Source organism: Lissotriton vulgaris, unplaced genomic scaffold (assembly GCF_964263255.1).
Source record: "Lissotriton vulgaris unplaced genomic scaffold, aLisVul1.2 SCAFFOLD_1118, whole genome shotgun sequence".
NCBI lineage: Eukaryota > Metazoa > Chordata > Amphibia > Caudata > Salamandridae > Lissotriton > Lissotriton vulgaris.
This window is the reverse complement of record NW_028242591.1, coordinates 340039-352363: the sequence shown is the minus strand read 5'-3', so window position 1 is coordinate 352363 and position 12325 is coordinate 340039.

The window sequence follows — 12325 nt, the reverse complement described above, 5'->3', positions numbered from 1 at the left end:
ACTGGCCATAAACAAGGGACATGGACAGGTGTATGTGCACGGATAACATGGTTTGTATGTAGTGAATGGTTTATGGCATGTTGTGCCTCGATGCTATCTTACTCGGCCACTGGACGAGGAACTGCCCGAACAGGTTTTGGCTGGAGGCAGTGGAGTCAGTTCGGCCAGGTCATGGGGGAGTCAGCTAAGAAGGACGTGTCCTTTCAGATCAAGCTCGGCCTTAATCAATTGACTTATATGAGGGCAAGCCATAAGATGGATGCCGTTCACAAAATGGAGTCCGAGGGTTCGGAACGGAAACCACGATTTAAGGGTGATGGCATCACTCAATCACAACGCAAATGCATGGGGATAATGTCCTAATCATTACCGGTCTGCCGATTCCAAATTCGTCATGGTACGATGATATTTTGTGACACGAGTGTTGGGCCTCTGAACCATATTATAGCAGGGTCCAGAATTTCAGAACCACAGACCCTCCTTTTGCCCTCATATTAGGCAATAACTCATGCTAATCTGAGTCCAAATCTGTATTCATGAAGTCACGGAGATGCTGCTGTAGCATCATTCTGTTGCTCAATTCGTCCCTTGACACAGGCTTCCTTACACATGATGCAGCACAGAGGCCACATATTGCAGGAGCGCACTGCACAAACAGGCAGAACATAAACAGAATGGCTAAGATCACCCCAATGAATGTCAGAGTTTTCCATCCCCAGGCAGATATCAGTTCCCAGAACCACCCTAGCAAGGACCAACCCCCTTTATCCACGTGAAGGGAGTCAGAGATTTTGTGCAGTTTGGAGATGGCCTGGTACACTGTCGGAGCATTATCAGGGATGAAAATGCAGCAACTGGATTGGATCACTCTGCATACACCACTACAGTCTGCAAGTATGACATCTAGGGCAACCATAATCTGAAGAGTCATAAGTCGGTCCGACTGGAGCTCAGCTGTCAAGTTACTAAGGGCACTGGCCGTTTCGGTCACGGTGGATTCAACTACCCTTGTCAACTGGCGAATGTTCCTGCTGTTCACCATGGGCCCCCAAAACGGCAGAAAACCCTTTGCGAAGTCTCCAAATTCTTGACCCGCAGTGTCGTCTTTACACACGACACCCCTAACTATCCTTGTCCGATGGTAATCTGCCTCGGCCGTGTAGGTGGGTGGCAGCAGAAAAGAGATAAAACATGTGCCCGAGAAGTCAGGGGGCAACCATGTATACGCTCTATTGTGGCAGACGAAGTAAATACCCTTAGCCGCTAGCAACGAAGGGGAGGTCCGAGACGAGAAAACGTAAGTCTCAGTGCAGACACTCTTTCCCAACTGAGCTCTAGGGTTTTCGCCATTTCCCTGCAGACATAAGTGACCTCGGTGGGGTACTATCCAGACTGGGGAGGATTTCGTTGCTTTCAGACTCTCAGCCAAGGAAATTCCATATTGCGTTATATTCCATCTGCTGTAGGGCATTAATTCATCTCTGGGGATCGTTTTGTATGTGTCGACATCCCTACTCATATTCCTAATTCCCGCCACTAGCGCCTTGTTGCTTGAGTTTTTCCCTCGAACATATGGTTCGAGGGCGAACAGGAACATTGCTCTAAATGCCCACAGAGAACCATGGTAACCAAATGGCAGGACAAAATACGGGATACCCCTATCGGTCATGTGTGGCATAAGTCCACATACCCAACAGTTTGTGGTGTTAATTACAGATTGGTGCTGGTGTAGGAGCTGGATGAATGAATTATTTGCAAATTCTAATCTTCTGGCAGACTCGTGCTCGGGCAGAGGGTGGAAAGACTGTGGGGAGACAGTAGGAGGAGGTGCGGGCAGAGCGAGGTGTACAAAAGTCACTCGAAAGATGAACAGAGCATAGCCAATTAAAAACATTAGTATGCTGCACAACATTAAGATGCAAACCACTAGAAATCTTTTTCTTGCCATCACAGCGCAAACTCTCTTTTCAAAGTCCGTAGACCTAGCAGGTCTCTCTACCCTCGGAAACTCCATCCTCTAGTTGCTGCCTGCGGTGGGAGATTGATTCCGCCAAGGAGTGCTTTCTGTTCAGCCCAGGGTAATTCCCTTAGACCAACCAGAACAGTTGACCCAAACGTCTCCAGCTGCACTCCCCAGACTGACTACCGAGACCCTAGCAGCAGAACCGGATGGCGGTTCGAAAATCAAAAATGAGCAAGTTCCCTGGGCGAGAGAGCTGTAAAATCAAAAATAGTTCTTGGGGTAAAGAAAAATCTTATTTGTTTGCTTTTATTAGTCCGTCTTTCTTGACCTTAGATTATATCGTTGTTTCCCAGGTACGGTGTTGTCTTTGAACAAAGTTTCGGGTTCTGTAGTGTTCAACTGCATTGACGGTGGCATAAATCCTTGCAGAATGTGATCACTCTCCTTTTCTGTACCAGTTCCTTTCAATCTTGCATCACTGAAGGGTACAAAGCGTGGCACGGACTCTGTTTCAGAGTCAGCAATTCCCTCCTGGACCCATCGGTCATATGGAAGGGCAGCGGGACCCGTTTACAGTGGGCGCCGTGCACCCAATGTTTTTTCCCGTGGACACGTACTGCAGAGCGGGTGGTTAGCAGGACCTGGAAGGGTCCGGTCCAGCGAGGCTCCTCGTTCTTGGTTCGCCTGAAGTTTCGGATTAGGACCCAGGAACCAGGTTCGATGGCGTGGCCTGGATCGTCAGACGCCGGTGGAGAGGAGCTGTGGACCTGTTGGTGTAAAACACGCAATTTAGCTGTCAATTCGTGCAAATAGTCAAGCAATACAGGGTGCTCTATCTCACTTAGTTTCTTGGGTCTTGGCACTCCCCATATGTTTGCTGGGCGCCCGAACACGACTTCGTGGGGGCTAAGTCCCAGTCTAGAATGGACAGTCATTCTGGTAGATAGGAGTGCCAAAGGCAGGGCGTCAGGCCATTTAAGACCTGTGCTGGCTTGGATCTTGGCTAGTTTGAGTTTTAGGGTGCCGTTGTAGCATTCTACTAAACCAGCTGATTGGGGGTGATTTGCAGCGTGGAACTTCTGGTGTACGCCTAGACATTCACACACTCTCTTCATCACTTGTCCCACGAATTCACTTCCATTATCACTCCAGACAATTCTAGGCATATCATACCTCGGGAAGAATTCTTTGGCCAGGGCTTTGGCAGTAGACAAGGCAGTGTTGTCTTTAAGGGGATATGCTTCCACCCACCTGGAGAAAGCGCAAACAACAACAAGCACGTATTTCAGATTGTTGCACCTCTCCATGTGGATGAAATCGAGCTGCAATACCTCGAACGGATACATTGGAGGCGCAAAATGACCAGCTGGAGTTGGAGTTCCCTTGCCGGGATTGTACTTCAAACACACCATACAGTTCTTGACCAAATTCTCTGCACATTTTGGGATACCACTATTCTGCCATACTGGGGCCAACAACTTACAGATTCCTTTCACACTGATGTGAGCCATCCCATGAGCCATCGTCACCACTGCAAGTACATATGTGTTGGGTAACAGCCATCTTTGATGTTCTGACAATTCGACCCAACAACCATTCGCATCCAATCTACCCTTACTTTCTCTCCATTTGTTCACCTCTTTCTCAGTCGCCTCGGACTGTATGGACTTCACGCTTTCAATGGTGTCCTCACACATACCTACATCAGTAATCCATCTCGCAGGACCTACAACATACATTCGACTCATTGTGTTCCTTGCAGTCTCTTTCGCGACTTCATCTGCAAATGCATTCCCACGACCAACATCATCTTGAATCTTTCTGTGTGCACTGCATTTCACAATCGCAACTTGTAGTGGCAAGGTCAGTGACTCGAGAAGCTCGTTAACTAGCTGACCATGCTGTATCTTTGCACCATGCGACGTCAGGAACCCAAGTTCACGCCACAATCGTCCAAAACTGTGAGCCACGCCAAAGGCGTATTGGCTATCAGTATACACATTCACTCGCTTTCCTTTTGCCAACACACACGCTCTTGTAAGTGCAATCAGCTCGGCTGCTTGCGCAGAATTATGGGGAATACGCGCGGTCTCTACAATCGTGTGCAATGTTGTCACCGCATATGCTGCAGTCGTATCACCATTTGGCAACTTGAAACATGAACCATCAACCCATAAAGCATCATTAGATTCAGGAAGGGGAGTGTTCAATAAGTCTACTCTCCCTTTTGTCTCTTCTTCTGTCCTAAAACAGCAATCATGCATTTCGACCTCATCTGTCTCTGTTGGAATGGGCAATAACGTGGCTAGGTTGAGTGTATCGCACCTCTTTATGCGAATGTGACTCGCTAATAGTGTTAGTTCATAATGTGACAGTCGCGCACTACTTAAGTGCTGTGTCTTCGTTCTGTTTAGTAAAATGTCTACTGCATGTGGGACCATCACGATCAGTGTGTTATTCAGTACTAGTCCAGCAGACTGTCGAATACAGACAGCTGCTGCAGCAGTGGCCCTCAAGCAACTTGGTAATGCCTTAGCTACAGGATCTAGAGTCGCGGAAAAATACGCGCATGGACGCTGTTTGTCCCCAAAGGATTGTGTCAGGACTGATAATGCACAACCTTCCCTCTCATGGACGTATAATGTAAAAGGCTTACTGTAGTCGGGGTTACCCAACACAGGAGCCGAACACAATGTATCACGCAACTCGTGAAAACTCTTCTGACACTCTTCAGACCAAGGCACAGGATTGGGTGTATCCTTACAGATTAGTGCCAGCAAAGGTTTGGCTAACAATGAGAAATTTGGTATCCATTGCCTGCAATATGATGTAATGCCCAAGAAAGCACGCACTTCTCTCTGTGTCCTCGGGACACCCAATTTTGTAATTGCCTGTATTCTGTCAAGGGTCAGTCTCCTTCCCTCCTTCGATAAGATGTGACCTAAGTAGGTCACTTCTTGTCGACAAAATTGCAGTTTTGAAAGAGAGACTTTATGCTTCATGTCACATAAATGACGCAACAATGACAATGTGGCTTCCTTGCAAATCTCTTCAGTATCTGTAGCGATCAGCAGATCGTCTACATACTGAATCAGAGTCGCACCATCAGGTAGAACAATCGTGTCAAGTTGTGATTTCAGAGCCTGACTGAATATCGATGGACTTTCACAGTAGCCCTGAGGAGCGCGTTTGAAGCGGAAGCTTCGTCCTCCTAGATTGAAGCCAAAAATATCTCTGCTCTCCTCGGCAATCGGGATGCTGAATAAAGCATTCTTCAAATCGATCACCGAGAACCAAGTGGCTGAAGCTGAAACCTTAGTCAATAGGACAGTAATGTCGGGAACAACTGGAAATTGTGGCACAACAATCTTATTCACTTCTCTGAGATCAATCACAAATCTGTACACAGGTGGTTGTGAAGGATCAGTACTCTTTAAAACAGGCAAAATAGGACTGTTACAAACGTTGCCCGTTGTCTCTTCGATGACATCTTTCTCAATCAGATCGTAAGTGATCACTAACAATGCCCTTTCACATTCGCTAGATATCTTGTATTGGGGAATACGTGGCAACCTAACATTGGCTCGCAATGTTATGACATATGGCGCTATCTCCAAAAGACCCACGTCGTTAGAACCAGTAGCCCAAAGTATATCTGGGAGAGATGACAATTCAGTTGGAATATTCTCCTTCGCCAAATACATTGGGGAAATTACTTTCTTACCTAGTGTGAGCTGTACTCCCGAGGGAGAACAGTACAAAGTCGCATACAATCTCTTTAACAAATCCAAACCTAACAAGTTTTCGCCACAACCTGTTGTAAGAATGAGGGGTGCTTCTAATTCATATGGGCCTAGAGAAAGGGGCATAGGACTAGAAATCGGGTTTCTAACCGGGGCGCCAGAAAAACCTACTGAGACGTTCGTTTCGCAAGACAAAGGTGCGCCAGGAAGTTTTGAGTGCATAATCGAACTTTTTGTAGCACCAGTATCCAGCAGAAAAAGGTTCTGACACACCTGATGTAATCACCTCGACATAAGGTCCATTCTGATCTACTGGAACTGAAACAACTCCCTCTCTTTGTCCATGGCTGTCCTAGCATTTATTATCCTCGTTTTCATTTTCTGCGTAATAGTCATCAGCATAGTACTGAGCGGACCTGGAGGCCGCATTATTCTGTTGGTCAAAGCTGTTCATGGAATTCTGAGGCGGGAAAAGTAGTATTCTGGGGGAAATTTCCACGGCCCCTACCCCTAGGAGCCTGCTGAACACCTCTACCTCTTGCACCAGAAACACCATTTAAACGTCGCAATAAAGCTGGACAACTATTTTTAAAATGACCCTCTTCCTTGCAATACGCACACTGATTCGGACCATACGGTAAACGCGGTTGAGAAGACTCATGTCTTTGTGAGTTTCTCGAATACAGCTGTGGTTGCTGATAATCAGGCTGACTAGTAGTGGGAGGCGGATAGGCTTGCTGGAGAAGGGCTTTAGTTTTCAAATCTTTCGTCTTTTTGTCTGCCTTATCTAGTTCGTCTTTGCGTCTATTTTCGTAGTACTGGGCTGTGGCTAAAATCTGCGCTGACGTGGAAACAGCCCAAGCACTCTCTGAATCTTTCAATTTATTACATAGTTCAGGAAGCAGATTATGTACGAACTTGTCTACAAACAATCTCTGGCCACCCTCGGTAGCCATATCCTGACCACTATGATCGACGAAAGTCTCCTCGAATCTCGTGAAAAAGTCAGACACATTCTCATCTTTCTTCTGTTTGCACGCAGATAACTTATACCAATTTACACGCAATTCAGGCATTAAAGTCTTCATATAGGTAATAATTCTACCAGGAAGTTCAGCTACTAGAGGCTCAGGCTTAGCGCCACCAACTTGTCTAGCATCAGCAGCAGTGATATTAGCCCATGTGTCACCTAGTTCTTGATCATGATCTGTATGACGAATCTTACTCCATAAAGGCTGTGGAACAACATTCCCAAACAACAGGTCTACATCTGCTAAGTTCATTATACATGAGCTGGCAGTCTGTGATAACTCCTTATAATACCCTGCAGGATTTTTACGGGGATCAGGTAATGTCTGTTTGAGTGATAAAACTTCAGATCTTTTCCAGGGGACATGTTTCCATACACACTGGAAATGCGGCAGAATTGGTGGATTTGCATTCGCATCACCTTCCCTCCAAACTGGAGGAACCTCTCTCATGGGGTACTGTCGCAGCTTTTTCCTACCTGACATGTCAGCCTCATACAGTGATCTAGAGACGTTTACCTTACTCCTATAAGATAACAATAAATCTATTGCTCGTTCGACATCGGCACCTACAATCATGCCTTCATAAAACTTAAATCGCATACGGAACAATTCCTTCATTTTGCGTTTTGGATCATTTGTCTCCAAGTCTTCGCAAAGATATACACACATCTCTTCGAATACATATCTCTGAGTGGGTGCATCCCACTGACGGAAGACTTCCATAACAGACTGAACATCATACTTTACAGTATCAGGGACCCATTTGCGTGCTAACTCATTCAGCACTTCTCTTTCCTGATAATCAGGCAGTTGACTACGCAACTGTCTACGTCCTGTTTTAGGGGTCGACTTAGGCGACCCAAAGAAAGGTGAGAACAGACCAGAGACAGTACTTGTCACTCTCTGTCGAACAGAAGGAGAAGCTTGCGGAGAGGCAGACGTGCCAGAGAAGACAGGCTGATGTAAAGAGGAAGTCGAGGCAGTGGCAGAGGAAGTCGAGGCAGTAGCAGAAGTAGTATCATGATAAACAGTTGGAGCGGTAGGTAAAGTCGTAGGAAGAGTAGATGAAGTATGTAGCAAAGGCGGCGGCCCTTGAGAGGGCTGCGCCGGAGAAGTAGGAACCAGCTGCAGAGGAGCTGGTGTTTGTGCAAGAGCTGCATTTCGCGCGCCGGGGCGCGGTATAACAAAGCGCTTTGAGGGTGCAGTAATGCTCGATGTATATGGGGGTGGTGAATTCAGTAAATGGGACATTAATGGATCCTTCTCTGATGTCTCTTTTGAACCTTGTCCTTCATGTGGCAACATCGGGTAGCATTTATCTATTGCTAACTTCTTGCTTCTGAGCATTTGTTCACGGTCCTGCTCTTCCTCATTATCCCTGTATGCAATGTCAGCTTGCACCATTGACATACCTCTTTTATTTTTCTTTGCTAATTTCATTTCTTTCTGTTTGGCTTCTTTGCGCCACAAGCGAAAAGAGTCAAACATCGCCGGTTGGGCTTTCTTCTTGAAGAGTTTGACCTCGAGGTTATCTAAAATTTCAGCGTCAAAGCTACCATATTGGGGCCATTTTAAAACACCATCCTTTCTGGTGTATTTTATCCATACCTCATTATATGTGATAGGACCTACTCCGTGCTTTATATAGAGCTCGTATGTTGGAGTTCCAGTCGGAGGAACTGGACACGAATCCTCCAATCGGGAGTCCTTACTACAACCAAGACAAAACAAGTTTCCAAGTCTGCTAAGACCAGGCATCTTCGCTCACTAGTCTAGCTTCAAACTTCAAAGGATTATCGAATACGATATTTTCGTGAATACACGAACCCCTTGGTTTTGGCGCTTGCAAGTTCCATCAAACAAAACAAGTCCTAGTTCTCACTGCAATATTTTTAAAGATCTATAGAAATCGCTGGTTGCTTGTAGATCACACCAGGGAGTTCCTTAATCTAGGGATACTCATGATCTCTTAATCTATTGCTTGAATAAAAAGCAGCCTCGCTCTGATCTCGACAGTACAAGACAACACAAGACTCACATACACTTTGAACGGACAAAAAATGTGTGAATAGCGAGATGGCACCTCACGGGCGCACCACCAATGGGACCCCTGGTTGGTACTCACCAAGATGGCCCTGTTATCATCATTGGTGCCATCAAGCTTTAACGGAAACGTGTCTCAAACCCAAAGTGTAAAGACAGTGCGTGGTGCAGTGAACACAACTTATATGTAACAAAAACTAACAACATTAAACATTTAAACATATAAGATACTGTGCAACTAGGACATTAAACTTTACTTCTGTTCCTTTCTTTGTTGCAAACAGTAAAACACTTAACTAAAAAAGGAGAGTGTGAAGACTACCTATCACTTCACACCCCACTTACAGCCGACATGTTTCATTGCCGTGGTATAAATCAGGCAATTTCCTCAGGGCCACTCAATTTGAAAGCCACTGCTAAAGACGCTGTGCTGCCAATGCCTTTGCGTGGTTTAACCTCTCCTACCAGCCGAGAGGAAAACCGTAGGAAATGTGCCCCCTTCGGTGAGCGAAGTCCTATCTCCCTTCAATAAGGTTGCCGTGGAGAATAATCGTTCGGCGTCTTCTCATTACTCGAGTAATGAGAAGACGCCGAACGATTATTCTCCACGGCAACCTTATTGAAGGGAGATAGGACTTCGCTCACCGAAGGGGGAACATTTCCTACGGTTTTCCTCTCGGCTGGTAGGAGAGGTTAAACCACGCAAAGGCATTGGCAGCACAGCGTCTTTAGCAGTGGCTTTCAAATTGAGTGGCCCTGAGGAAATTGCCTGATTTATACCACGGCAATGAAACATGTCGGCTGTAAGTGGGGTGTGAAGTGATAGGTAGTCTTCACACTCTCTTTTTTAGTTAAGTGTTTTACTGTTTGCAACAAAGAAAGGAACAGAAGTAAAGTTTAATGTCCTAGTTGCACAGTATCTTATATGTTTAAATGTTTAATGTTGTTAGTTTTTGTTACATATAAGTTGTGTTCACTGCACCACGCACTGTCTTTACACTTTGGGTTTGAGACACGTTTCCGTTAAAGCTTGATGGCACCAATGATGATAACAGGGCCATCCTGGTGAGTACCAACCAGGGGTCCCATTGGTGGTGCGCCCGTGAGGTGCCATCTCGCTATTCACACATTTTTTGTCCGTTCAAAGTGTATGTGAGTCTTGTGTTGTCTTGTACTGTCGAGATCAGAGCGAGGCTGCTTTTTATTCAAGCAATAGATTAAGAGATCATGAGTATCCCTAGATTAAGGAACTCCCTGGTGTGATCTACAAGCAACCAGCGATTTCTATAGATCTTTAAAAAAATATTGCAGTGAGAACTAGGACTTGTTTTGTTTGATGACTTATTGAGTGGGGGGCGTCCTAGCTCTGTCTTTCCCTCTAGACTCCAGTTTTTGTGCACAGCTTGCAAGTTCCAAACAAGGAGTATCTCAAGGATACCAAAACTAAGAATCAAACTAAGGACTGGGAGACGCTCCACTTATACTTAACTGAAGTATTGATGATCGATGACGTCACTAGAAGACTCGTCTATCGTTTCGCTCTACCAAGGATCACTGGGTCCAAAACAAGGCGATAGTCAGGGCAGCAGTCCTTCGTAGCCGTCGGGACGCGGGGAACCTCGCAGCAAAGACCTTTGGAACCACGTCGACATACAGGGGTCGCTGAAGTGGCTGGCCGTCCTCTGGAATTTTCACATGAAGCTCCTCACGAACATCTGGCTTGGACCGATATCGCTTGATACCGCCCTGAGTTGGGCGCCAACTGAGGTGCCGGGTTTTTAGGAACCCGGTGGTGCCAGGGGATAACACCCGAAGACCTCTGAGTTCTCCCTGTTCCGGACCTCAGAAACACAGAGTCTTCTAGTTGAAGTCAGAGATCGAGTTTTATTGGCTGCAACCAAGTAACAAGTGTCCCAGAAGTACAACAGCACGGGATATAAGTTCTCAGGAGACTGTTCGTTTTTACAGAACCAGGCTTCTCCTTTTATGCGAAATATTACACTTCAGGCAAGAATTCCTTGTTTTATGATGCAACCATATACATATTTGTTCAACAAAAGAGAAAGCACAGTCATGAAGGCAAACCTATAATTTCGTGTGTACAGTTAATGATAGATTACCCAGCTTGGCCCAGAACTATCATCAGATATCGATGAAACCCCAATAAACTCGGGCACCTCCTCATCGTAAAACTGGCCATAAACAAGGGACATGGACAGGTGTATGTGCACGGATAACATGGTTTGTATGTAGTGAATGGTTTATGGCATGTTGTGCCTCGATGCTGGATGGACGAGGAACTGCCCGAACAGGTTTTGGCTGGAGGCAGTGGAGTCAGTTCGGCCAGGTCATGGGGGAGTCAGCTAAGAAGGACGTGTCCTTTCAGATCAAGCTTGGCCTTAATCAATTGACTTATATGAGGGCAAGCCATAAGATGGATGCCGTTCACAAAATGGAGTCCGAGGGTTCGGAACGGAAACCACGATTTAAGGGTGATGGCATCACTCAATCACAACGCAAATGCATGGGGATAATGTCCTAATCATTACCGGTCTGCCGATATCAAATTCGTCATGGTACGATGATATTTTGTGACATGAGTGTTGGGCCTCTGAACCATATTATAGCAGGGTCCAGAATTTCAGAACCACATAAGGTCGTGTAACACGACAAATTGAGAAATGATTGTTTGGAAAATACTAGTATTACTCTTCGAATTGTTGGTCCTTTTTGGAGATTCTCTGTCTGCAAACAGAGAAGAATAGAAAGATTCTCTCGTCCTTTGCAGGTAGTGAAGGGTAGGTAACGCGGACTTTTGTCCCCCGTTGTAACCCGTCGTGCCTATTTTTCTCCCCCACTGATTGATTGTTTGCCCGAACATTGTTTGTTCGAGGATTGTTCTCTTGAGATTCTCTCTGTCTACAAACGAGGAAGAATAGGAACATTCTCTTCCTTTGCAGATAGTGAGGGGTAGGTAACGCGGACTTTTGTCCCCCGTTGTAACCCGTCGTGCCTATTCTTTTTCCCCACTGATTGTTTGATTGTCCGAACATTGACTGTTCGATATTGGTTCTTTGAGATATTCTCTGCTTGCAAATAACGAAGAATAGAAATATTCTGTCTAGTCTCTGCAAGTAGTGAAAGGATAGGTAGTGCGGACCTTTGTCCCCCGTTGTAATCTGTCATGCCTATCTTCTCCCCACTGATTGGTAGTTGGTTCGGCCCGGACCGCTTATTAGAGATGAACCATCCAGCTCCACTGGAAGGCACCCTTAATAAGTACATGTTCATGAAGCATGGATTAATCGCCATAGCCTATAGCAAACTATGGCATAAATATACGCAAAAGGATCAGAAAAGTCAGTGGCCACTGATAGGATCCTTCGATGAAGATAAGATAAGCGCGCTAGAAACAGCCCTTTGTAACAATAAGACAATGCCCACTATGCTTGATAGTCTCGGCATGTGGCGCAAAGAAATGGAACAACGTAAAAAGGGAAACGAAATTAGATTAGAGAAAGAGCTACGAAAGGCAGCCCACCTAG